This window comes from Typopeltis vanoorti, chromosome 8 (assembly GCF_054136105.1).
Source record: "Typopeltis vanoorti isolate ZY-2024b chromosome 8, IOZ_Tvanoo_1.0, whole genome shotgun sequence".
Taxonomy (NCBI): Eukaryota; Metazoa; Arthropoda; class Arachnida; order Uropygi; family Thelyphonidae; genus Typopeltis; species Typopeltis vanoorti.
Genome location: NC_143556.1, coordinates 69,310,774 through 69,338,343, shown reverse-complemented (window position 1 = coordinate 69,338,343; position 27,570 = coordinate 69,310,774). Strand labels below are relative to the sequence as shown.

The window sequence follows — 27,570 nt, the reverse complement described above, 5'->3', positions numbered from 1 at the left end:
CACATAGCCTTTAAAGGAATGCAGAGAACCGACCAGGGCTTCTGACCTAATGTCCAATCCTCACCTTCTCGTGGTACACCCTGTTGGGTATCTACTTTGATACTGAACGAACAAGGATGGGCTGGCAATTTGGGATTTAGCCGACCAAATTGTATTCTTATTGGTTAAACCAAAATAAAAAAAATGATGGTACAACATGACAAAATTTCATGCCGGCTGGGGCGTCGCCCGGTTAAACAAGGCCCCCGTTGTTTTCGCCAGGGAACCAGGGCGAACAGCGAAAAGTCAGCTACTGGAACAAATCTGAAAACAAACCCCAACTCAACATCACCAGAGTTAAAGATTGGTATTATCAACATAAGAAGCCTGAATGGCAAAGAAATGGAGCTAGCTGAGGAATTAGATAAGTACCAGATCGGCATTATTGGAGTGACTGAAACAAAAAAGACCAAAACTGGTGACGTCTTTCTGAGCAATAAATACAAAATGTTATATTCAGGCAATGACAATCAAGGAAAAGAAGGAGTAGTCATAATATTCAACACAAAATACGATGCTAATCTTCTTGAATGGCAGTCAGTCTCAAGTAGAGTGATTTGGGCAAATATCAGAATGGGGAACTGGACAATGAGACTTATTTGTGCCTATGGTCCCACAGAAGGTTCTACTAAGGTAGAAGTGGAGGAATTTTTTGACGCTTTAGAAAAAGCAGCTGACACAATGAAAAAGGAAAAGTTGGTCCTTGTTGGGGATCTAAATAGCAGAGTAGGAAATGATTGTGAGACATACAAAAATATTTGGGGAAAATTTGGAGAAAAGAGCAAAGCTAATAATAATGGCAAATATCTGTTGGATTTCTGCTCAGGACATGGACTGGTTATTACTAACACCATGTTCCAACATAAAAATGTGCACAAATTCACATGGAGAGAAGAGACTAGGAATAAGAAAAGTCTCATTGACTATGTTATTGTTGATAGTGATGTTTTCTCCCTGGTGCAGGACACCAGAGTGTACAGAGATTTGAAATTGGAAGTGATCACTATTTAGTCTTGAGCAGGATAAAATTGAATTTCATATTGAAAAGAATAACATGTAAGAAAGTTTTAAAGCGAATAAAAGTTGAGCAGCTCTCAGATGTGAACTGTAGACTAAAATACAGAAAGATTATTGAAAAGAAAATGAAAGAGTTTGAGAACAGGAATCAAACCTTGGAGATTCAGTGGCAAACTCTGAAGAAAACATTGATTGATTCTGCCAGAGAGGCTGTGGTGAGGTTGTGTGCAAGGATAAAAAAATCAGAACTCCCTGGTGGACACAGGAAGTTAAAGAGGCAGTGAAGGAAAAGAAGAAAGCATATCAAAAGTTCCTGGCAAATAAGTCAGCTTTTACTCTTACAGAATACAGAGACAAATGTAAAAAAGCTAAACACTGTGTAAAACTAGATAAACAAAAGTCATGGGAGGACTTTGGCAAGAATATAGAAAATAAATATCAAGAAGGTGGCAAAATATTCTGGAGGTTGTTGAAGAAACTTAGGAATGGAGGAAAGAGTGCTGTAAAAGGAGTTAGAGATGATAAAGGTGACATGAAAACAGGAGAAAAAGATATCCTTGAAGTATGGAGTAATTACTTTGAAAAAGTGCTAAATGAAACAAGCAGTGATGACAGCACAGTGATAAAAAACACTGACCAGGCATGCAGTCAGGAATAAATATCCATACTTGAAGTAGAAAAAGCCATCAAAGGCTTGAAATGTGGAAAGGCAGCAGAAGTAGATGATATTCGACCAGAAATGCTGAAGTATGGTGGTATAAGAGTCTTACAGTGGCTGCACTGCATAGTTCAGAAAGCCTGGACAGGGACGAATTCCCGATGATTGGAGTAGAGCTCTCATAGTACCCATATATAAAAAGGGAAATAAAACTGCATGTGAGAATTACAGAGGTATTTCCCTACTGAGTGTTCCTGGCAAGATCTATGCAAGTATACTTGAGAAACGGTTGAGAAGAATTGTGGAAGAAAAGCTTGGTGAAGAACAAGCTGGATTCAGGCCAAATAGAGGCTGTCAGGATCAGATCTTCACTTTACGACAAATAGTCGAGAAAGCATGGGAATAGAACAAAGATCTGTATTTAAGTTTTGTCGATTTGGAAAAGGCATATGACAAGGTACCAAGAGAGCAGCTATTCAATACGCTGCAGTTATATGGTGTCAATGGGGCATTATATCAAGCAATACTTAGTCTTTGTTTGAGTTGTAAGTCTGCAGTTAGAATTGAAGGAAGTACAGGAAGATGGTTTAATGTTAAATCTGGTGTGAGACAAGGATGTACATTATCCCCTCTGTTATTTATTATCTATATGGATCAAATTATGAAGGAAAGTGGTATTAAACCTGATATCAAAATTGGAGATGTTAATGTCAGCTCTTTGCTTTATGAGGATGATGTTATACTTCTAAATAAATCTGCTACAAGTCTGCAAGATTCTCTGACTAAATTGAATAGCTGTTGTAATAGATATGGTATGAAGGTCAGCAATAAAAAGACAAAGACAATGAAAATAGGCAGAATCATTGAAAATGTCAACTGTGTTGAGAATGGAGAACCTGTGGAACAAGTAAAACATTTCAGCTACTTAGGCACGATTTTTACTGAAGATGGTAAATTAAATATAGAAATAGACAACAGAATCAGCAAAGCTGGTATGGTGGGAAGTCAATTGAATAAATTCATATGCAATAAGAGAGAAATTAGTCGGAACACTAAATTAGCTGTATACAAGACAGTGTTCAAACCAGTTTTAACTTATGGATCTGAGAGCTGGGTCAGAAGTAAAACACTTGACCAAAGACTAGAGACCGCAGATATGAGAGTCCTGAGAAAGATTAGAGGCATGAACAGATGGCATCAATGGCAATATCACATTAAAAATGAGGATATTAGGAAAGAACTTGGCATTGTCAGCATCCAGGAATGCATTAGCAGAGCTAATCTCAGGTGGTATGGTCACTTAAAATAGAATGGGAGAGGAAAGATTAGCAAAACAAGTGTTCTCTGCCAGGTTGGCAGCAAAACGACCCAGAGGAAGACCAAGATATAGGTGGATTGATACAGTACAAAATGCCTTAGACGATAGAAATATAAGATCTGATAATGTTGGAGTCTTGACAAGTAACAGACTGATTTGGAGGAAAATTGTAGATAGGAAGTTAGTAATGATGTAAATTTTTCATGTAGTACTGTCATATCCTGTACACCCCTTGAGGGTACATGGCAGGATTTTGATGATGATTATATATATATATATATTAGAAATAACAGGAGGATAGCACACAACCCTACCTTAACCTGATTTAACATGAAACTACCTTTCAATTCAAATTAGAAACAATAACCTATAAATAAGCTATATATTCACTTAGTAAATAGAAGTAAACTTCTACAGAGACTATAAAAATGCAGAAAAATTGTGGGGACTTCACTAACATCTCATCCTCCCCTTTTTATGGTGTACCTTGTTGCTAAGTGTTCATTTAGATGTTTAGAAATGGTGTGAGCTGGTTAATTCAACTTAATCAATCAAAGTGCATTCTACATTGGCTGAAACTATGTATACATTATGATGGAACAACATTAGCAGATGGTATGTTATAATATACATATCACTGAAAAACATTATATATTGAAAAATGATCATAGGTATAAGCAGCATTATTCACAAGTCATTCAAATCGGTGCTAATGATAGATGAACTTGAATTTTTCATCATAATAACAATGAATTTTAATAATACAGCTAAACACGGACATATAATTAGTTAATAACCAAAAAAAAAAATAATAATAATAATAAAGCATGGCTATAGGAATAAATATAAAATGTAGCCAGAAGCAAAAATATTCAAGTTTGAATATAATGAGATCCTCTGAAGAAAAACAAAATGAAATAAGCACAATAAAAATAATAAATAAAAACATATAAAAATTAATAAATAAAATAAAAAGAATGAATAAATAAAAACATAAAAATAAATAAACTCATAAATGAAAAAAAAAAAAATAAATAAAAATGAGTTAGGCAAAAAATTTAATATAATATATAGTATCATTATAAAGTCCTTATAGAGTTTTACATTTTCTTAACTTTCATTCTACACGATAAAATCAACCTGAAAAATGGGTAAGTGAAAGAATTTATTATGGTTTTACATACATTTATTCTTGGGATTGTTAAGTTGCAACATGTCCGCTGTTATTATGTATACAAACTGAGATACGATTCTGAAGTTCTACAAATATGTTCTGCAGTTGATTTTCAGTAATACCCTGAATCACGTTAGTTATCTTAATCTACAAATCATCTAAAGAGACAGGTTTTGTTGATTAAATGAGTCTTAACATGTACCCATAGAAAAAAAATCCAGTGCACTCAAAACTTGTGAATGCGGTGGCCAAGTGATCGGTCCACCTCTTCCAGTCCATCCATTAAGAAAATTTTCATTCCAAGATTGCTAAACACTGAGAGCCAAGTAACAAGGTGCACCATCTTGCTGAAACACTGTATCACCTATAATTCCAAAACTTGTTAGTTCAGAAATAAAGTACTTCTGCAGCATGTCCAAACAACCCTCACTATTAACAACCCATCCTTCAAAAAAGAATGGCATGACCCAATTATGCAGTCCTTTCCTAATGCACACCAGACATTGACCTTAGGAGAATCTCTTTCATGTTCCTAAACTTCTTGTAGCTTTTCTCATATATGGCAGTTATGTCTGTTGACCTTACCACTAATTTGAAATGTTGCTTCATCAGAAAACGCTAAATGGTCTATAAATGAAGCATTACTGTCAAGTTTTTCATTAAATTGGTGACAGAAAATCAATCTTATGTTGCAATCCTCTTCTAGCCACATTTGGTAGACTTAAATATTGTAGGCTTTCATGTGAAAATTAAAGATGCCAAGAAATTCTTGGTTTAATCCTTTATTCAAGTGTAAGCAAACAAAGTTTGCGTCTGAAGTAATTTCAGGACTGCGAAACTCGTATATAGAAGCTAATGACTTCACATCACTTGCCTTGGTATCCCGTAATGCAAAGCACATATCCTTATGGACATGTATAATGCTACACATTATGGGAAGGGTCACTACCCAGACCAGATCTAATCTGATCTGATTTTCCCTTTCAGTCATTTCTGACGTAACCCCCCCCCCCCCCGGTATGAGCCCGGCTAACTCACCTTTAGTCAAAAGAGACCAGATAAAGGTTCCTACGTCACTGACAGGAATTGAACCCAGGTCTTTCCAATCAAAGGGCTTCGTCTATGCTGACTGAGCTACAAAGGCTCACCCAGACAAGTTGACCTTTATTGAGGTCTCATCAGTGGGAGCCAGATCCAGAAGTGATACCAAAGTTGAAGTAATATTTCCATATACGAGTAGCCAAAAGGTGTCACTCCTTATTATTAGAATGCTCTGGATCAGAGATAGATTTCGGAAGTGAGTTGCCCAATGATGAAATTACTTCAGGCACAAACTTTGTTTGCTTACACTTGGATAAAAGATTAAACCAAGAATATAATTTCTTGGCGTCTTTAATTCGTAGTACACCCTCTGTCCAAAAAAGAAACCGAACTTTTCGAAAATAGAAGAAACTAGTGGCACCACCTGTTGTATCTTTTTGTAGTCGAAAGCGGCAACCTTCATTAGTGTTGTGTCAACTGTTTATAACATTTGTTTCATTAAAAGCCGAGTTATAGTGCCAAGGATGAAGTGTGTTTTGATAAACGGTCAGAAAATGAGTTTCAAACAGAGAGCCGCAATTGATTTTTGTGTTAAACTTGGTAAAAGTTTTACCGAAATGCATCAAATGCTTCAAAAAAGCATACAGTGATGAATGCTTATCCTGTACTCAAGTTTACGAGTGGTTTAAGCGATTTCAAAGTGGTCGTGAGACGCTTGAGGACGCTCGATCCAAAAACTGGATTGAGCAAAGTTAACATTCAAAAAGTGAGTGATTTCATCAAAGAAAACCCGAAATCGTTCATGAGACTGATTGAAGATGAACTGGGGATTCCAAAATCAACTGTGCACAACATTTTGACCGAGAGTTTGAGCCTTCATAAATTGAATTCGCGATCTGTTCCCCACAAGTTGACCGACGATGAAAAAATGTATCGAATTGAACACTGCAATGACCTCATTAAAACCACTCATAAGGACTCAAACTTCCTTGAAACAATCGTTACTGGTGACGAAACGTGATGTTTTGAGTATGTGCCCAAAACAAAGTGCCAGAGTACTGAGTGGAGACCACCAGAAGAGGGGCATCCAAAAAAAAAGTTGTTTGGAGAGGTCAAATATTATGTCGGAGGTTTAATGGATTTTTTACAACACTCAAAAAGAATTAAAATAGAATTTAATACTTCCTATATTTCATCGTAGATGGCCTGGAATGTAATTTCATTCCAGGCCACCTACGACCGCCCTTAGAGGGCGCTCCACCTAGATAGGACTTTAGTGTCACCCACGTGGTTGGGCTTATTATTGTAAGTTTTTGTGTGCATGTTACAGTAATTGTTTTTGTAATCCCCGTAGATGTCCTAGTGACTAGGACGAAATATAGGAAGTATTAAATTCTATTTTAATTCTTTTTGAGTGTTGTAAAAAATCCATTAAACCTCCAACATAATGTCCTCACAGCACTTAAGCCTCTACACAAGGAGAGGTCAAAAGTAAAGACAATGCCAATTTGTTTCTACGATTCCAAGGGCATTATCCACAAAGAATTCATTCCGCCTGGCCAAACGGTCAATGGTGAGTTTTATCTCGAAGTTTTGAAGCGATCGATAGTGAGAATTCGTTGCATATGGCATGAATATTGTGATGCAAGCAGCTGGTCACTTTTGCACGATAATGCACCATCTCATCGTTCAAACATTGTGAACGATGTTTTTTCAAAGACAGTTTTTGAGCAAAAACCAAGTTTGTGTGTTGGATCACTCACCGTATTCACCTGATTTAGCACCCTGTGACTTCTTTCTCTCCCCCCCCCCCCCGACTTCATTTGCCGATAAAAGGAAAGCGATATGACACTATTGAAAACGTTCAGGCGGCAGTAACTACGATCCTCAACAGTATCCCAAGAACGGATATAAAAAACTCATTTAACGAATTAATCGATTGTGCCAAAAGCTGTATCGAAGCTGAGGGAGAGTATATTGATTGAAAGAAATGACTTGAATAATCATAATTGGCCTGTTTTATTTTCTACCAAAAGTTCAGTTTCTTTTTGGACAGAGGGTGTATAACCAAGTGGAAAAATGACCAACAGCTTTCTTGTGAAGTTTCATTCTGAGAATTTTATGCTGCTGAGTCAAGAATATCCAGTTCCAAAGATTCCCATTGTATTGATTTCCATTGATTTGTAATAAAGGATTGTTCTATAGATGCCACATACATTTTCCTCACACTTGTCCTTCCTAATTGTAATTTATTATTGAATAAACCTGTTTCTTTAAACTTATTCATCCAGTTATAGTCACAGAATTATCTGTGTAGTGCATATTTGTTGTAATGAATTATAAATTTTCTTTCTACTGTGACTATAGACCTGAATTTGGCCAATCACTGCACATAATTTACTTTCTCTTCTAATTGAAGCCATTTCATCAAACTTAATTCTGCAAAAAAAAAAAAGTTTCGCTCTGACAGCTAAAAAAAAAAGGATGCAAGATATGAAAGCTGAGTTGGTGAAGATTAGGCAAGAGATGAGGCAGATGTGGAGTAAAATGAAGAGAATTGTAGATATGTATGAAAGAATAAAGAAGACTAAAAAATGATGCCAGTATGAAAATGGTAAGGAAAAACCCGCAACTGGAATTGTATGGTGATTTGATTACTAGAGTTATGGTAAATGAGAAGATACACAGGGTTTGTTTTCCTGGAGGTAAAATGAATACAGTGATTGAGGTGCTGGATACGAGGACTAAGCAAGCAAAGGAGTTGGTAGTAGTAGTAGGGACAAATGACTTAGTTGGGAACAAGGAAAATGAAGGATTGGATATTAGGAGGTTGTGTTGAGAAGGATAAAAGATAACAGTGTGATAGGAAAGGTAGTTTGTGTGTTGCCCAAGTATGACAGTGATGAGATGAGGTGGAGAGTAAGAATTATGAATGATATGTTAGCAGAAATGGGCGAAGAGAAAGGAGTGTAGTTTGTTAATGTGTGGAATGAGTTTGAAGGGAGAAATGAAATGCATAAGAGTGATGGACTGCATTTGAACGGTTTTGTTGTGGGTCATTTGGAGAGACTGCTGCTGGAAGGGGGAGTAACGAATGCAGAAAATGAATCTGAGTAAGTAAGTAGTGATGTGAAGAGCGAGAAAGTAAGGAAGGAGAGAATGAAGTAGTGCTTATGAATGAAAAGTGGGTAGCATCAGTGTAGAGAATGAAAAAACAGGTGTGCAAGATGCATTTGTATACAAATGCTAGAAATGTAAGAAACAAGGCAGATGAAATGGTTGCATTAATTGAGTCTTCACCCAAAAATTGTTGGAATAAGTGAGACATGGTTAGATGAGGACGACATCCTGACAGGAATAGAGATGGAAGGGTATGATGTGTTTCATGTGGATAGAAAGGGTAGAGGGTGCTATTGATGATAGAGAAAGAGTTATGTCCATAAGTAGAGATGCAAGAGGGAAATAGTGCCAGTGGTTTTGAGGCAGGTTGGTGTGAGATAGAGTTGAATAAAATGAAATACTTGTTTGGATGTTGTTATAGACCTGGTAATGTGGATAATAGTGACTATGAAATGTATAATCAAATTAGCCAAACAAATAAGAACAAGGTGATCATTATGGGTGAATTTAATTATGGCAATATATACTGGAATGATGAGATAGGAACTGGAAGTAAAGAAAATGAGTTTCTTGAGTTTTTGCCCTCAAAAAAGGGACAACTACCTCAGACAGTATGTAACAGAGTGTACATAAGGATTGAGGGTCTTGGATTTGATCATCTCATCAGAGGATGTAATTATAAATGAGATGTCCAAACACCCAACAACTGGTGAGAGTGACCATGAAGTGATTACCTGGGTGGTTGACAGCAGCGTGGGGACCTCTGTGAGAAAAGGGTACATAAGTGGAACTAAAAAAAAAAAAGGGGGGGGGGATGATTATGAAAGAGCTCAGGAGACAGCTTGCAAGTGTAGCATGGAAGGAGGAGTTAGCTGGAAAAGAGATCAATGCAGCTTGGGGGATATTGAAGAGCTCTAGTAGAATCAATGTCTAAATGTATTCCAAGAATCAGAAGGTTAAATAAGGTAGGCGTGAAATGGATGAATAAAGAGATTAAGCATGCGATACAGAGAAAAAGAGCATTATGGAGACAGCATAAGAGAAGTGGTAATAACCAATTCCATGAGGATTACAAAGATCAGGCCAGGTAGGTGACTTGGTTGGTAAGGGTAGCAAAAGTAGTATGAGTAACAGTTAGCTAATGAAACCAGAAAGAATCCTACGGTGTTCTTTCGATATGTAGCAAGCAAAAAAAAAAATTATTATGGAAGGATGACACTGATGGGAGAAAATGGTATAAGGACAGCTGTTGCAGAAGATATAGTGGAGATACTTAGTGAACATTTCATAAAGGTCTTTCATTCTTGTGAATGTGACTTCATGGAGAGAGTGAGAGCAGTTGATGATTGGGGAGAGACTGACTGTAAGTGAGCAAGAGGTGTATGGAGAGTTGAGCAAACTTGATGTTAATAAGTCTGTGAGACTTGATAATATATCACAAAGAATACTGAAGGAATGTGCCCGGGAGTTGACATCTGCCTTGACATATTTTTTTAATATGAGTCTTGCACTGGTTCAAGTTCCCAAGGAGTAGAAGGAGGGCAACATTGTACTGTTTCATAAGGGAGGTGATAGAACTCAAGCATCAAATTATAGGCCTATCTGTGTGTCAGATTTTGTGGTTAAGTTGTTGGAGAAGCTGGTGAGAACTAGGATCCAGAATTGGGATGACAGCAATGGTATCATCTTTGATAGACAGCATGGATTTGCAAAAGGGAGGTCATGTTTTAGTAATCTACTTACTTATTACAATAAGGTGACAGCTTCCTTGGACAAAGGAGAGGGATACACAGTAGTATACTTAGATTTTGCAAAGGCTTTTGATAGATTACCGCACGATAAGTTGATAGTCAATCTAGAGAGAATGAGATTGGATGTTAGAATGTGCATTGGATTGGAGAACTGGCTATCTGATAGGTATCAGCAAGTTGTGTATGGGGAGCAATATCCAGGAAAAGGAAAGTCACTAGTGATGTGCCTCGGGGGCCTGTTTTAGGGCCGTTACTGTTTAACATGTATATTAATGATACTGGCAAAGATTTGGATGGAGATATTCAGTTGTTTGCAGATGATGCAAGTTGGGATGAACCATGAAGAGTAAGGAAGATGTTGTGGCCTTACAAGAAAACTTGAATAAATTGAATGACTGGGCACGGAATGGGGATGCGAGTTCAATGTTGCAAAATGTAAAGTTTAAAATTTGAGAAACAAAGATGGGATGCAGAATTTATGCTTGGTGAGGATATATTGTTGGAGGTGAAGGAAATAAGAGATGTTGGTGATAGTGGATAATTTTCTGAAATTTAGGGGACATATAGCCAAAATTTATTAGACAACACAAAGACTTCTGGGAATGATGTGGAGGACACTGATTTGTAGAAGCAGGGAGATTCTTGTTCCATTGTATAAGCCTTTGATTAGCCCCCCCCCCCCCACCAACACTACCACCACGCACAGACTACTGTTGCCAGATTTGGTCACCTAGTTTTCAAAAGGATGAAGAGATGTTGGAGAGGGTCCAGAGGCAACTGACTAAGGTTGCCTCTGGAATATCAGATTATGATGAAAGATGAGAAGATGCAATTTACAGTCTGGTGGATAGAAGATCGAGGAGAGATATGATAGAGACCTACAAGTTAGTAAGGGGTTGTTATAGGATCAATGTTGGAGAGGTTCTACAGAAAACAGTGAGAGATCAGGGGAGAACTAGGGGTCATCCCTGGAAACTATATAAAGATGTGAGAAGGACTTTTGTGTGCAGAGTTGTGAATGATTGGAATGCCTTACCCAAGAGTATGGTGTATGCAGAGAATATGAATGTATTTTTGGAAATTATGGAGACAACTACCGTGTTTGAATAAAAACTTTAGTTTAATATTACTAAAATTTTTTAAATTCGACGTTTCGACTTTTATGTCAAGGTCATCTTCTGGAGCGTACAAATATACACAAGAAAAAAGCTATACTACAATCATACTGGTTCGTTAAAGACACTGACTAACCGCTACCACAATTGTTGGCCTGACCTCTGGTGGGGGGGGAAAAAAAATTATACATCAACGCTAGAGTCCTATTATTTGTGTTGTCTACTATATACATATATTAACATCATTCCAGCCAGTTGGAGTGGAATGGTTTCTAATACTAGCAGATTGGCTAGAGTCCTGACTTATGTTGAATCTTTCATATTAGGTTGGCTGAATGTGTGCCATCCAGATCCTTGGAATTTTCATACCATCTTTATTGTTGATATTTGGGTGGTTTATCAGGATTTTGCAGGATGCTTTAAATTTTCTTTCGTATCATGTTTTTGTGCGGTGTAAAGAAAAGGTGCTTTTCCAGTTGATTTGGTGTAAGGTGTTAAGTGCATGGCCTGAGAGGCCTGCTTCACCATAATGGTTATATTTAATGTGTCTAATGTGTTCTTTCTTGCGTATAGGGATTGTCCGTCCTGTTTCACCAATGTATGGTTAGTTACAGGTGCAGCGGATGCAATAGACTCCAGGATGTGCTAATGGGAGGAGAGGAGCTGAATATGGTTTTAAGTTTAGTGGGTGGTTTAAAGGTGGCATTGAGGTTATAATGTTGTAGGATTCTGTTGATTTTTTTCTGATAACCCTTTAATGTATGGGATGGCTATGGTTTTACTGTAATCTAGATTCGTTTTTGTTGTGGTTTTATAGAGTATTTTATTGACAGTATTTTTGTTATAGCCATTGTTTATGAATGTGTCACTAATGATTTTTAGTTCTTGTTTCAGGGCTTGCTGGTTAGAGCAAATAGTTGTGGCTCTGTTTTTAAGGGTGTTTATGACTCCATATTTTTGTGCTGGGCAGTGGTATGAATTCGCATGTATTGGCCCGTGTGTGTCAGTTTTCGGTAGACTGTGAAGGATAGACTGCCTGAAGGAAGACATGTAACTAGTGTGTCTAGGAACGGGAGCGAATTTTGGTTTTCGATTTCGATGGTAAATTGTATGCGTTTGTGTTGTTTGTTTAGGTGGCTGAGGAATGTGTTTAGCGTTTGTCGCCCGTGCGGCCAGATCGCGAACACGTCGTCAACGTATCTGAGCCAGATTGTCGGTCGAAGCGTGGCGGAATGAAGAGCCCTTTGCTCAAAGGTTTCCATGTAGAAGTTCGCGATTGGGGGGGGATAATGGTGAGCCCATGGCTGTACCTTCCTTTTGTAGGTAGAATTTGATTTGCCACACGAAGTAACCGGACTTTAGTACGTGGGCAAAGAGGGCCGTAATGTCTGGCGGAAATTTGTTCTGTAGTAGGAGAATTGTCATTGATGGGGACATTAGTGAAAAGGGCAGAAACGTCAAAACTGACTAATAAGTCGTCTTTGTCGAGTGTTATGTTTTTGAGTTTGTTTATAAAGTGTTGTGTGTTTTTTATGTAGGAGGGGGAATGACCTACCAACTCCTTGAGTGTTGCCGCTAATTTCTTGGCTAGGTGGTAATTGGGACTGTCTATTCCTTCTACTATTGGTCGAAGGGGCACATTTTGTTTGTGTATTTTCGGAACCCCATATATTCTGGAGGGTGGCGTAGTGGGGTTTGAGTTTTTTAACTGTGTCTGGTGGCCAAGAAGTGACGGACTTTAGTAGTTTTTCTGTTTTGTCCTTTATCCTTTTTGTTGGGTTATAATTTACCATTTTATATGTGTTGTTATCGGCTACTAGTTGGTTCATTTGCAGTATGTATGTTGACCTGTCAAGGACAACAGTGGCACTGCCTTTATCAGCTTTCGTTATTATTATGTTTTGTTTGGCTTTTAATGATTTAATTGCTGCTAATTCTGTTTTAGTCAGGTTGTTCTGTATGGTTTTCTTGGTATTTAGGACATTACTGGTTTCTAGTCGTATTTTGTCTGCTATGTTGTTAGGTAGGGATCTGATGCCTCTTTCAATGTGGTAGATAAAATCCAATTTGTTTACCTTTTTAGGTGCTATTGCATAGTTCAGTTCCTTTATTCAGCAGCGTGAGTTCGCCGTTGTTCAGGGTGTGGCTTGATATGTTAATCACATGGTTATTGCTTGTCGGTGGTTGGTCGCTACTTGTCTCCCTTGTTTGTTGTTCATTGTTGTTTCTCGGGGAGGAAGTCCTCTGATTGGCCGCCATATTTTGCCGTTGTTTCAACCTGTGGAATTTTTTCTTGAGTTTTTCTTTATTCTTTTCCAGGGTATGCTTGGCCGAATTGTCAGTAATTCTTTCAAGTGTTTGTAGAATGTCTGGATTAACATAGTTCGACACAAACGAAATGTGCCCCTTCGACCAATAGTAGAAGGAATAGACAGTCCCAATTACCACCTAGCCAAGAAATTAGCAGCAACACTCAAGGAGTTGGTAGGTCATTCCCCCTCCTACATAAAAAACACACAATACTTTATAAACAAAATCAAAAACATAACACTCGACAAAGACGACTTATTAGTCAGTTTTGACGTTTCTGCCCTTTTCACTAATGTCCCCATCAATGACACAATTCTCTTACTACAGAACAAATTTCCGCCCGACATTACGGCCCTCTTTGCCCACGTACTAAAGTCCGGTTACTTCGTGTGGCAAAACAAATTCTATCTACAAAAGGAAGGTACAGCCATGGGCTCACCATTATCCCCCCCAATCGCGAACTTCTACATGGAAACCTTTGAGCAAAGGGCTCTTGATTCCGCCACGCTTCGACCGACAATCTGGCTCAGATACGTTGACGACGTGTTCGCGATCTGGCCGCACGGGCGACAAACGCTAAACACATTCCTCAGCCACCTAAACAAACAACACGAACGCATACAATTTACCATCGAAATCGAAAACCAAAATTCGCTCCTGTTCCTAGACACACTAGTTACACGTCTTCCTTCAGGCAGTCTATCCTTCACGGTCTACCGAAAACCGACACACACGGGCCAATACATACATGCGAATTCATACCACCACCCAGCACAAAAATATGGAGTCATAAACACCCTTAAAAACAGAGCCACAACTATTTGCTCTAACCAGCAAGCCCTGAAACAAGAACTAAAAATCATTAGTGACACATTCATAAACAATGGCTATAACAAAAATACTGTCAATAAAATACTCTATAAAACCACAACAAAAACGAATCTAGATTACAGTAAAACCATAGCCATCCCATACATTAAAGGGTTATCAGAAAAAATCAACAGAATCCTACAACATTATAACCTCAATGCCACCTTTAAACCACCCACTAAACTTAAAACCATATTCAGCTCCTCTCCTCCCATTAGCACATCCTGGAGTCTATTGCATCCGTTGCACCTGTAACTTACCATACATTGGTGAAACAGGACGGACAATCCCTATACGCAAGAAAGAACACATTAGACACATTAAATATAACCATTATGGTGAAGCAGGCCTCTCAGGCCATGCACTTAACACCTTACACCAAATCAACTGGAAAAGCACCTGCTCTTTACACCGCACAAAAACATGATACGAAAGAAAATGTAAAGCATCCTGCAAAATCCTGATAAACCACCCAAATATCAACAATAAAGATGGTATGAAAATTCCAAGGATCTGGATGGCACACATTCAGCCAACCTAATATGAAAGATTCAACATAAGTCAGGACTCTAGCCAATCTGCTAGTGTTAGAAACCATTCCACTCCAACTGGCTGGAATGATGTTAATATATGTATATAGTAGACAACACAAATAATAGGACTCTAGCGTTGATGTATAATTTTTTTTTTTCCCCACCAGAGGTCAGGCCAACAATTGTGGTAGCGGTTAGTCAGTGTCTTTAACGAACCAGTATGATTGTAGTATAGCTTGTTTCTTGTGTATATTTGTACGCTCCAGAAGATGACCTTGACATAAAAGTCAAAACGTCGAATTGTAAAAAATTTTAGTAATATTAAACTAAAGTTTTTATTCAAACACGGTAGTTGTCTCCATAATTTCCAAAAATGCTTTCGGATCACCATGCAAGCCTAAAAGAAAGGAAAAAAGAATATGAATGTATTTAAAGCATGATATGATGAGCTGTGTGTGTGTGTGTGTGTGTGTGTGTATGATAAAAGGACCTCCTAGATGAGTCTTTGACTCGAATGGGTCTTGGGTAATAATAATAATAATTTGCTTATACATTTCCTGGTCACTGCCCTTCACATTACTAGGTCCATAGCAACTTCCAGCAAAGTATTTCATTCTATTCACCTCTCTCTCACACCATGCTACCTCAAAACCATTACCACTATTTCCCCCTTGCACCTTGTATGGACATTCTATTATCAATAGCACTCTACCTCCCTTTTTACCCTTTCTATCTTCATGAAATACATCATACCATTCAATCTCTATTCCTGTCAGGATGTCATCCTCATCCAAAAATGTCTCACTTATTCAAATAATTTTTGGGCAAACAAACTCAATCAATGCAGCCATTTAATTTCCCTTGTTTCTTACACTTCTAGCATTTGTATACAAACACAACTGCTCATTCCTGGATCTACAACTAGTTCCACTGATACCACCCATTCGATGTGAATTCTCTATGCTCAACTGAAGCCATTTCCCTTTCTGCTTATTCATTTTAGAACTCTCTTCAAGTCCAACTGTTTCCTCTTGATTCCAGGTCATCCAATTCCTTTCCTGTCTACACATGCATTCACAGCATGAGAAAGGTGTAGATGCTCCAAGAGGATGTGAAAGTGTGAGAAAGGTGGATACGCAGCATCCATCTTTCTCACACTGTGTTTTCCCTGTCCACCCAGAGCCTCCCCATTTCCCTGTTTGTCTTGCACACTTTGTTTTTTCATTCTCTAGATTCATGCTACCCACTTTTCATTCATAAGCACTACTTCATTCTCTCCTTCCTTACTTTCTTGAGCTTTCACATCACCACCTACTTGCTCAGATTCATTCTCTGCATTCATTACTCTCCCTTCCAGCAACAGTCTCTCCAAATGACTCACAACAAAACCGTTCAAATGCAGTCCATCACTCTTGCCATTCATTTCTTCCTTCAAATTCATTCCACACATTAACAAACTACACTCCTTTCTCTTTGCACATTTCTGCTAACATATCATTCATAATTCTTACTCTCTACCTCATCTCATCACTCTCAATACCTGGGTAACATGCTTACTACCCTTCCTATCACACTGTTCTCTTTTATCCATCTACGCAACCTCCTGATATCCAACTGATGTGCTCTTTGTTCTTAGTGAAGTTATTCGTATCTATTAAAACTACCATTAGCCAAGCAATATAGACTGAGATGACAAGATAGCAACTGGAAGTAAAGAAAATGAGTTTCTGAGGGACAACTATCTCAGGCAGTATGTAACAGAGGGCACACGGGGATTGAGGGTTTTGGATTTGATCATTTCCTCAGAGGATGTTATTATAAATGAGGTGTCAAATCTCCCTCCTTTTGGTGAGTGACCATGAAGTGATCACCTGGGTGGTTGCCAGCTATGTGAAGACTTCTGTGAGGAAAGGATATGTAGAACTACAAAGCTGGTGATTATCAGAAGCCCAAGAGACAGCTTAGAGCTGTAGAATGGAATGAGAAGTTGGGTGGAAAGGAGATCAATGCTTTTGAACTTGGGTGATATTCAAGAACTATCTAGTAGAAGAAATGTCTAAATATATTCCAAATGTCAGAAGGTTAAATAAGGTAGGTGTGAAATGGATGAATGAAGAGATTAAGATGCAATACAGAGAAAAAAAGACACATTATGGAAGCAACATAAGAGAAGTGGTAATAATCAATTCCACGAGGAATACAAAGAACAGGCAAGGAGGGTAACTTGGTGGGTAAGATAAAAGCTCAGTATGAGCAGCAATTAGCTAATGAAGCCAAAAATATCCTAGAGAGTTGTTTCGCTATTTAGCCAGTAAAAATATGGTAAGATGGCACTGATCGGAGGGAAATGGTATAAGGTCAACTGCTGTGGAGGATATACACACTGTGTGCCCATTAAGTAATGAGATTGATTTTTTGCAGGACAGCCCTTTGAATAAAAGTAACCAATGTGTTTACCGTTTTGACCACTAGTGTGGTCAAATCTGTAAACAGGTGAAACTTTTGAGTCAGGTGATGCAGCAGTTTTTCTGCATCACCTGACTCAAAACACATACACACACTATTACTTCAGTGGCAACCACTGAAGTAAGAGTGTGAGTATGTGGGGCATATCAGAAGTTGTGTCATGGAGCAAGAGCTGTGATAAAAGTTTACTGTAAATTAGGAAAAACTGCTACAGAAGTGTACCAAGAACTAAAAATAGTTTATAGCAATGACTGTCTATGCCATGCACAGGTGTTCTGCTGGTTTTCAACATTTAAAGAGGGGAGTCCCTGAAAGATAAACCATGCTGTGGATGGCCAGTTTCTGCACAGATGAATAAAAATGTGGTAAAAGCTAGGAAAATTATTGTCTGTGACAGGTGAATAACCACCAGGCTTCTCGCTGTACAGCTTGATGTTGGTAAGGAAATGGCCAGATTAATCTTAGAAAGAGATTTACACAAGAGGAAGATTTGTGCCGCACATGACCAAAGGGTTACAAGATGTCAAAATTTCATCCATGCAGTTGATCAAGATCATCATGTATTGCAAAGAATTGTCAAAACTGAAAAAATTTTAGTTTGATCTGGAAATAAAATGCCTGATCACACAGAATGGTGCGGAACATCTCCCTGGCAGAAGAAAGTCAGGTTGCAAAAATTACGTGTTAAGACAATGGTTATTGTTTTTTTCAGAGCGGGTGGAATTATCCACTCTGAAAAATCTTACCTCCCAGATGAGTCTTTGACTCCATGAGGTCTTGGGGTGGTGGTAATAATAATAATAATAATAATAATAAAAATTGTTCCTGAGGGAACCACAATGAACGGTCAATATTATTTAGGAGTAATGCAATGTCTGTGTGCCTACATGCAACATGTCAGGAAAGAACTGTTCCACAACAACAACAATTGCTTTCTGTTGCACAACAACATGCCTGCAAACTAGCACTGCCTATGAAGTAGTTTCTGTCTTCAAAGTCGTTCTGTGTGATCGAACATTTCCCTCCCCCATTCACCAGATATGGCTCCAGCAGACATTTTCCTCTTCCCAAAGATGAAGTGTGCCTTGAAAGGAGAGCGACAATGAGGACATCCAACATGGTGTGACCCAGAGACTGAAGGAAGTTCCGGTTCAGGACTTCCACCATGCCATTGAACACCTGTGTAGGGGAGATTATTTTTAATCTGCATAATTGACAATTCCAAATCTAGTTCTTTGTTTTGATATAATAATTGTTGTTTCATTACTTAATGGGCACGCTGTGTAGTTGAGATATTTAGTGAGCAGTTCATAAAAGTCTTTCACCCTTGTGAATGTGACATCATGGAGAGTTGAGAGTAGTGGACGAGGAGGAGGACAGACTGACTGTGGTTGAGGAAGAGGTATACGAGGAATTAAGCAAACTTGATATTAATAAGGCTGTGGGACTTCATGATATATCACTGTGTATTTTGAAGGAATGTGCCAGGGAGTTGACATCAGCCTTGACATATTTGTTTAATATGAGTCTTGCATTGGTCAATTTCCAAAGGAGTGGAAGGAAGGCAAGATTGTACTACTTCATAAAGGAGGTGACAGAATTCAAGCATCAAATTATAGGCCAATCTGCAGGTCAGGTGTTGTAGTTAAAATGTTGGGAAGACTGGTGACAATAAGGATCCAGATTTAGGTTGACCACAATGGTATTATCTTTGATGGACAGCATGGATTTGATAAAGGGAGTTCATGTTTAAGTAATCTACTTACTTATTATAATAAGGCGACAGCAGCATTGGATGTGGGAGATGGATACACAGATGTAGTCACTAAATTCCTGATAAGGAGATTTTATCAGTTCCTTTTCATGCCACAAATCAGTGACAAGATAGCTATATGTCTGTTGAATTGCTGGATAAGTTGCTTTAGCAAAATTTCCAAGATTTCAAGTGGAACCACTTACAGATGTGTAGCAGTCTTCAATTCCAGCCATAGTTAACAACTTTTTAGGGGCTGGAGCAGAAACAATACTTGCACCTCTAGATATAAGTCTCGTCAAAACACTTCCCAGTTATCTTACAGGGTAAGCGGTTTCCCAATACTGTTTCCCCAGTATTCTCTGTGCACAGGTATTACTGATAGTTTAGTCAAAATCATTGCTCATCGAATAGCTGCAGCTATTCGATGAGTTAACTTTAAGACCTAAATGGCCATTTGACTCTTCTATTGCTACAAAAGACGAGTTTGTTTCTGAACAGGCATAATCTTGAGAACTTCATCTTTTAATGAGGAACCCAAGAAAAAATCTATATCTTCAATTGTCTTTATTTTTCCATCCTTAACAAATCTTCCTAGCTTTGTCACTTCTTTATCCTTCTCACTTTCCTTTCCTTGTCCATGATCCCCCCCCCCCTCAAATTCACCACTGTGTCTGCCATTGAGTGTACTTTTAGCTTATTAAAAGTACTACAGAAGTTATTATTATTATGTGACACCTCCAGGGAGTCCAAGGACTGATCGCAGGAGGGCATTCTACTCTACTCTACTAAATACATCTCACCTTCTCCACTACTAGTTAATTCTCCTACTATAACACTACTACCATCAAAGGCATCTACCACCCATCATCAACAATAGCAGCATTTTCTGTCTGTAAATGAAGGCCGATTTGTCTGTATGCAGGATGAAAAACTCAAGTTTCTGGGAAAAACCCTGCTACCTCCGTATGAGATCAGCTATCTCACCTTCAATTAAAAAATCCAGGCACAACACCAGGCAACTCGTAGCAAAGGTGGAGCAATTATAGTCTAACCGAGTGAAAAATAAACTTTCAACATCTTTCTCTAAATCCAGAGTGATTTAATAAAAAGGTGACACACTGTTTGGCAACTCCTATAGGATGACCTCGCCATTGCTTCTGACTGGTATCTTCACTTCTGGGCCTGGCTCCCACTGAAGAGACCTCAATAAAGGTCGAAACTAGTCTGGGTAGTGGCCCTTCCCTTAATGCATAACATTATACATATCCGCAAGGAGATGTGTTTTGCATTATGGGAGATACTGAGATAAGAGTGATGTTAGCTTGGTCCACCTTTGCTACGAGTTGTATCACCTTACCCTAGTCCTGAAGATATTTTCAGGCGCAAACTTTGTTTGCTTACACTTGGATAAAGGATTAAACTAAATTTATTATAATGAAGAATAGAACTGGATATGTTAAACTGAATTTTACCAATAAGAATATTATTCACTAATATCAGAACTTTTCATGTAAAGAAAGACATGTAACACTAAAATATACATGAATGGGTTGTGATAATTTTTGTTTTCTCAGCATCATCATCATTAGATCTACTATACAAAAACAAAATTATCAGAAAATAAATCATGTATTGCTTAATATATATTGCACATATAAAGCAAGTGAATTACATAGATATAGTTCTTCTTCGAGACTTTTTCCAAAACTGTTGTGCAATTTATATTTTCTTGGACTAAGTTGCTTAGTCAATGAAAAATCACATTTTATTTCCTTGATCTGATTTTTTCCTATCATATACCCTCAAGGGATGTTAGGTTACTAAGAAAGCATGATATGATTAAGTTTACATCATTATTAATCTCCTATCAACAGTTTTCCTCAAATTAGTCTATTATTTGTCAGAACTCCAATACTGTCGTATCTAACATTTTGTTCTTCTAAAGCATTTCTGACTGAGTCAATCTACCGAGACCTTGGATCTTCCTCTAGGTCTTTTTCATGCCATCTTGGCATCACACATTTGTTCCTGCTAACCTTTTTTTCTCCCATTCTATTTAAGTGACCATACCACCTTAGATTAGAGGAAGACAAGGACTGGAGTGGATGAAAATATTTCATCCACTCCAGGAGAGTCTTCTCCCTTCAGGAGATTGAATACCATGTGTCTCCACCATGTCTTATTCTGCACTTCTCGACTACATTCCTCATATGAGAGATAGGTCAGTAGAGAAGCGCAGAATAGGACATGGTGGAGACACATGGTAGTCAATCTCCTGGAGGGAGAAGACACCTGAGAGGATAGGACCACCTTAGATTAGTTCTGCTCACACATTCTTGAATGCAAACAATGTCAAGTTCTCCCTAATGTCTTCATTTTTAATATGATTCTGCCACTGATGCCATCTGTTCAGGTCCGTAATTTTTCTTAGAACTCTCATATCTGTGTCTCTAACCTCTGATCAAGTGCTTCATTTTTAACTCAGCTATTAGATCCATAGGTTTGAACTGTCTTGTATACTGCTGGTTCCACTAATTTCTCTCTTATTCAATATAAATTGATTTAACTGGTTTCCCACCATACTAGCTTTTCTTATTCTGTTGTCTATACCATCTTCACTAAAAACTATGTATAAAGAGTTGAAAACATTTCACTTGTTCTATAGGTTCAACACTGAAAATGCACTGAAGTTTTCTGTTTCTGCCTATTTTCATAGTTTTGGCCCTTTTTGTTACTGATTTTCATGCCAAATTTGTTACAGTTGTAATTCAATTTAGTTAAGAGAATCTGGGAACCTGCAATAGACGTGTCTAGAAGTACATCATCATCATCATCTACGAAGCAAAGAGTTAATTATGACATCTTCTATTCTAAGTTTAATGCCACTTTCTTTTATTACGCAATTTATATAGATGATGAATGAGGATGGAGATAATGTTCATCCTTGTCTCATCCATCAAAAAATCTTCCACTAAATACAGACTAAGTATTGCATGATATAAAGTCACATTTACACCATATAACTGTAGTGTTTTTCTCAGCTTTTCTCTTGGCATCTTGTCAAGTTAAATACAGATCCTTGTTATATTCACATGATTTCTCAACTATTTGTCTTAAAGTAAAAATCTGATCCTCACTATCTCTATTTGGCCTGAATCTAGTTTGTTCTTCTCCAAGTTTCTCTTTCACAATTTTTCTCGGCCTCTTTTCAAGCATGCTTGCATAAATCTTATGCAGTTAGTAGGAAATTCTTCTGTAATTCTTACATTCAGTTTTATTCCCCTGTTTATAGATGAGACATATAAGTGTTCTACTCCAATCAGGTGCAATTTGAATTTATGGAAAGGTCCTCTGAATTACAGTGTAGTCACTGCAAAAATTATACCTCTATATTTGAGCATTTCTGGTCTAATATCATCTACTCCAAGCTTTTTTCTACCTCAAGTATTGATATGTACTCCTCTTTGTGTATCTCTTGAACATTTTCTACTACTCTGTTATTACTCTTGTTTCATTTTAACAGTTTTTCAAAGTAATTACTCCAGAATATCTAGGATATCCTTATCTTCAGTTTTCATGTCACCTTTATTATCTTTCATCCAGTTTACAGTATTCTCGCACCTATTTCTAAGTGTTTTTTTAATAGCTTCTAGAACATCTTGCTACCTCTATATTCTTGCCAAAGTCATCCCATTACTTGTATTTAGCTATTTTTATGCATAACTTAGCTTGCTTACATTTTTATCTGTATTCTTTTAGGACAAATACCAGCTTATTTGCTAAGAACTTTTGGTATGCTTTTTTCTTTTCCACAACTGTTTCTTTAGCTTCTTGTGTCCACCATATTCTGAATTTTCTTTTTAAAATCTTCATTACCATGTGATGATATCATATCTCAAGTCTAAGTCAGTTGTAATTTTTGATAACAATTCTTGTATTTTTATATTCTTGTCTTTGGTGTTATCAATGACCATGCAATTCTATATATTATTCTTTAGAACATACAAGATATCCTTGGTTTTTAAGGGTTTTGAGGGTCATCCTCTTCATATTTTTGAGATTTTTCTTGGACGGTTTTGCTTTTTGCGATTCACAAAATTATTTAAAAAAAAAAACCTAACAAACAGTGATTTCGTTGCACTTTCATGTTGACTTGAATATGAAAAAATTTCAGAACAAAATTATCTTTGTACTTTGTAATAAAATAGCAAGCTATTTAATATTACTCTTGTTACTTGTAATATCTGTATATCCTTTGCTTTTAGAGCTTTTAATCACGCTTTGAACAAATATATATATATATATATATGAACAATTATGGACTGACAATCAGTCCCATTCCTTCTGCCATGCAAACCTATACATGCAGTGATTTGAAAAGCCAGATTTGGATGACCTCATGCCCCACTGTATATGATGCCATCCTTACAGTTTGGCTACATATCATAGAAAAATCCAGAAAAGCTTCTTTCATATTTTAATCAATGAAACAAAAATAAAGTTTCCTCAAGCGTGCAGAAAGGCTTATATGTTCGTCATACATGTTGATTAATTTTGACAGTATATACTAGAACACAGACCAATAAGTAAATTAATTTATTGACTTATTGTGGATGAAATACCCCACTGCCCACCACGGAGAACTACAGTAAAACACCATCCCATACATTAAAGGCACATCGGAAAAGATATCTAGAGTGGTCAATAAACATCAACTACACACTGTATTTAGACTATATGTCAAATTGGCTACTCTCATTCGTTCACATAAGGACAGCATCTCTCTCTTATCACATCCAGGAGTCTAAGAGATACCCTGTTCATGTGGTCTATGGTCTAAAAGGAAGAACTGTGGACATCTGTCTAAGTGAACATAGACAATACATCCGGCACTATCGCTATGGCAAGTCGGATCTAGCAGACCATGCTTTGGATACCCCTGCACACAGGATCAACTGGAAGAAAACTAAAGTACTGCACAGAAGCTTTTACCATCAGAGAGATTGTTCTTAGAATCAACAGAAGCCTTGAAACATACTCTGAACTTCAACAAGTATGGCTGTATAAATTTGCCTAAGATTTGGGAGACAGTCATCTTAAGACATAACTAATACCTGTTATCTTTGCATTTTTTTTAAACATAGAGGGCGCCTAATTAGGACTTTGTGTTGTAGCTACAATTGTTCTAACTAGTCCCATTGTTACACCAGGTTGTTGTTGTCTCATGCACTGTGACAAACTTTTTTTTTGTCTCTGAAGATGCTGGTTAGAATACCAGGGAAATATCAGCAATAAGTCAATAAATTAATTATTTACTTATCAGTCTGTGTTCTAATATATACCATCAAAATTAATCAACAAAAATAAAGTTTCCCAGTTAACTTGAAAAAGAAGGCATCTCATTTTATCTATATGTCTTATATAAAAAAAAGGACAAAGCTCACATTTTTTTAGAAAGGTAAAGAAAGCCACCATATACTGAATGACACATACCTATATGCAACTTTCCACGTCAACCTATGAAAAAGATGTTCATTCAAAACAATGCATCATTGTGCTTTAACCTTCTTGTAAGATGAAGAAAAGTGAAAATGTTGAATTGAACTAATTCTCTTTATACGGCAATTACAACAAAATGACATTAAAAAAAATATTATGACCTGATTTAAATAAGGGATCTACAGAAACCCAATACAGTGGTGCTATCTAACACCACATTACAAAAATATTCAAGAATATGCAATAAAAGTCATCTTAAGCTTATCCCAAAAAATGCAGTCATTGCTATGATCTCAAAACGATGAATATATAAATTAAAACCAATTTGGAGTATGTAAAATAAGCTGTAATGAATGCATGATATGCACATAAAAATGGCTGAACTGTAGAAATACTTATAAAGAAGTGTGTGTGTGTGTGTCAATGATGTCATTCAGCATTAACAGGGGAGACCTCGCAGATCATCTATAGAAGACCATGAAATGAACTGCAAAAATATCATCATCATGCCTTCAGAGAAGAGATTACTATTAGTAGAGAGTATTTAATACTGTTTTTAATTTAATAAAGAATCCACCAGTTCAACCTCAGATCACCTGTAAGTGATACCTAACTAATCACACAATGCAAAAATATAATTTTTCTATTATGTTAATAGTTATTTAATTAAACTTAATAAAAAGTTAATCTAATCTTTAAAGGTACCTGTGGCATAACTATAAACAGCAAATTACACAATAACCACAGTAATTAACTTTAATTAAATGAACATGCATGTCTATATAATTCAGTTGTTCTTTAATGTTCTTTGGACTTTTTTAAGTGAAGGTGAGTTAGCCAATCTCATACAGAGGTAGCGGGGATTTTCCTCCCTGAAACTTGGGATTTTCATCCCATGTACAGACAAACTGGCATTCGGCACACACAATACAGACAAAAAAATACTGTTGTTGGTGATGATGGGCAATAGATAGTGTTAATGGTACTAGTGTTGTAGTAGGAGAATTAAGTAGTAGTGGAGAAGGTGAGATGTATTTAACGAAGTAAAGTGCCCTTCCACGATGAGTCCTTCGACTTCATAATAATAATAATGTATGTTTCCTGATATTTTTTTTTAAATAGCAGTACTGAACAAGAAATTAGTATTATTTTCATGCCTCCATGGAGTCAGAAGACTTATTGCAGGATGCCAACTATACACCAAAATATACCTTGAAAATATTTGGTATTGAAGCATTCACCACCTGCTCCAGCAATTTAATTACCACAGACCTATCTCACAGGTACCTTTAAAGATTAGATTACATGACTCTCCAAGCAAAAAATCATCTCCTTTTCTTACAACATATTATTATTATGATTATTATTATACAGACATCCAATGGTTAGCATATCCACTCTCCAACCAACAAGATGTGAATTTGAAAACTCACTGCTTGTAAGCATTTCAAAAACATCTTTAGGTTGTAGATGAATTACATCATCTAGTATGAAACTATTATCCTGCTTCTTGGAAATCTAAAGTGGCTTGAAGAAATTCAATGTTTGGTCTCTAGAAGCAGGATTTCCAGATGAGCTAACTTTTAGCCCATCCACAGTGCTAATGCACTACATGCTATAAGCCTTTAGTTGGTGAAATTAACATAAAAAAAAAAAAAAACCAGACTGAAGACTCATCACAGGAAGTGAGGCCCATTACTAACTAATCATTATTAAAAATATCTAACACAACTCTCCTTAAACTCATTCATTTTAAAAGCACTCATAACTGCCTCTGGCAATCTATTTGGTTCATTCACTACTCTCTCAAAGCTAATGCTCACATCCTTCATAACTATTCTTAGTCACCATCCACAGGTGACTCCCTGCTCCCTCCCAATCTCCATGCAAAATGAATTTTTCGCTACATGATAATACAAATACTGATGCATTGTCATGTATTTGAAAAAAATTTCTTCTGCATTAATTTCTATAAAATCCCTTTAGTAAACAATTTTGTGACCCCATAAACAATTTTGTGACCAAAAATCAATCTATCTTAACAGGAAGAATTTCACAGACCTATCTCATTATCTTAGTCACTCACCTCAGGATACTCTTCATCACTTCCTCATCCCCCAAGAAACCTAGGTGACCAAACCTATGCACAGCAGACTTTAATGTGGAGGATATCAAAAATTTATAGAGATTATGATCCATTTTTTAACATTCAAGTAATCCTTTAAGCTTTTTAACCACTTTTGAAAATATACCATCTAAACTTCAGCTCCCTGTCTACATTACAAGTCCTATCACAATTTCCCAATCAGTTCCATCACTGTAATATTAATTTTACACGTTGTGATATTAAAATTAAAACCAATATCTTTTGCCCAAACCACTGGCTATTTAAATCTTCCTGTGGGCCTTATACATTAAAGTTATATATCAGAGAATGTACCACATTCTCTGATTTTGCATCATCAGCAAAGAACTAAATATTTCTATTCAAATCATTCCCAATAATATACAAATCAAATAACAGTAGCTCCAGTACAGACTACAGCAAGTTATGTGCTCCTGGATGCCACTTATATGTAATGCATGTAAGCATTGATGTCTGCCTGTCACCATCTTCTTATCCATACCATACCCATTTGTTCCAATTTACATAACACAGTTCTGTGTGGTATTCTATCAAATGCTTCTGCAAAGTAAAGCAGTATCATGGTGTGGTCATTTCCTTTATCCGTCTCAAACATTACTTTATTAATAATGCTGCTCCTCATAAGATATGGAAAGCAGCACATAGCCGTGCTGCTCCCCCATATCATATTTTTATCTCCCCATTCCTGAATTCTGTCTTTAACGAACTTTTCTGTCTCCGCATTCCTGAATTCTGTCTTTAACAAACTTTTCTGACA

The 27,570-nt window shown here is 37.0% G+C and overlaps 1 protein-coding gene and 1 pseudogene across 3 annotated transcripts in view; both read right to left on the bottom strand.

The window, feature by feature from the left end:
- Neurl4 (neuralized E3 ubiquitin protein ligase 4) overlaps positions 1–27,570 on the bottom strand; it is a 646,806-nt gene that overhangs the window by 295,398 nt on the left and 323,838 nt on the right. The gene's annotated exons all lie outside the window — the stretch shown is intronic.
- Positions 1–27,570, bottom strand: part of LOC150104078 (small ribosomal subunit protein uS5 pseudogene) — a 39,329-nt pseudogene that overhangs the window by 11,431 nt on the left and 328 nt on the right.